This window comes from Prosopis cineraria, unplaced genomic scaffold (genome assembly GCF_029017545.1).
Source record: "Prosopis cineraria cultivar Desert tree isolate PC_DT_omini unplaced genomic scaffold, ASM2901754v1 PC11, whole genome shotgun sequence".
NCBI classification, from domain to species: domain Eukaryota; kingdom Viridiplantae; phylum Streptophyta; class Magnoliopsida; order Fabales; family Fabaceae; genus Prosopis; species Prosopis cineraria.
This window is the reverse complement of record NW_026555342.1, coordinates 23,862,119-23,863,593: the sequence shown is the minus strand read 5'-3', so window position 1 is coordinate 23,863,593 and position 1,475 is coordinate 23,862,119. Positions and strand designations below refer to the sequence as shown.

Below are 1,475 nucleotides of genomic sequence, written 5' to 3'. Positions count from 1 at the left end.
TTTGTCAAACTTATTCCGACGCTGGATTCAATTATTTCATTATTGATTTATGTATGTATTCTTTAATTTTTGTTTGACAAATCCAAATTTATTTCAAAGATAGATCTCCCTTAATCAAGCCAAAATAGTTGTTTTTTTAATTTAATATCTTTAGATCCCTTGAAACATCTGAATGATACGCGTATATAAATTTTTTCTTATTAACAAATACATGATTATATGACAATAAATTGATTGTTTGATTACGTTTTCATATTCTTTTTAAGTCATTCCCCTCATATTATGCCTATAAATACATCCAAGCCTCTCCCATTTCCACAATCAAACCCCAACAATTTCTCTCTTAGCTCACCAAATTAAAATGGGGTCTTCATCACTTCCATTTTCTCTCATGCTCCTAGGGTTTGCCCTCACGGCTTATCTCAGCTACGCTCAAGACTCGCCGGCGGACTACGTGAACGCCCACAACGCTGCCAGATCGGCTGTGGGCGTTCCTCCTCTTGCCTGGGATGACACGGTGGCTCAATTCGCACAGGAATACGCCAACCAACGCAAAGGCGACTGCCAGCTCGTCCACTCCGGTGGCGGCGGCCAGTATGGCGAGAACCTGGCATGGAGCTCCGGTGACCAAATGACGGGCACAGATGCGGTGCAGATGTGGGTGAACGAGAAGCTGATTATGACTACAACAGCAACACATGCATTGGTGGGCAACAGTGCTTGCACTATACTCAGGTGGTTTGGCGTGATACGGTGCGTGTTGGGTGTGCCAAAGTGAACTGCGACAATGGAGGAACTTTCATAGGGTGTAATTATGATCCTCAAGGCAACTACGTTGGACAGAGACCTTACTAGTTGATGATTATGAAGTGATCGTATCTGTGGTTTGAGCTTGTCATGTCTATCAGCTAATTAAAGGCTTAAGATTTGCCTGTTTGAAGAATAATATATGGGTTCGATATCTTAACATGAGACATAAAAGCAGGGTTTGATTTTAAAAACTCTTTGTTTGTGTGTGTGCGTGTGTCTGTCTGCGAGAGAGAGAGAGAGAGAGACTACAATCTATCTATAATGCAGATTATTCTCTAAACTTCAAAAAGTTAGCTAAAAACTCCCGTCAACATTCAAATGCAAGCCTTTGGATTAAAAATTCAACAGTTAAGATTTAATCTAATTCACTTATTTATTTTAAATCAGATTTTAACATTTTAGATCTCTTTATTTATTTATTTATTTATATTTATTATACTAGTAGTAATATTACTCTTTCCATTTAAAAATGTAAGATATTTTTAACAGAATCTCACCCCCAATAAAATAGTTACTTCTCTTTAAACTACTTTATATTTTATATTTACTTATTTAATATGGTGTTTTACCTTAAAAAAATATAAAAAATAGGGATACTTTTAAAAAAAAAAGATAATAATTATACTTAAAAGACTAAAAATGTCTTAGATTTTTTAATATTTAAC

General features: G+C 35.8%; 1 pseudogene; it reads left to right on the top strand.

Moving 5' to 3' along the window:
• The first annotated feature begins 336 nt into the window (after nt 1–336).
• LOC129286937 (pathogenesis-related protein 1C-like) lies at nt 337–970 on the top strand (annotated as a pseudogene).
• The last annotated feature ends 505 nt before the right edge of the window (nt 971–1,475 follow it).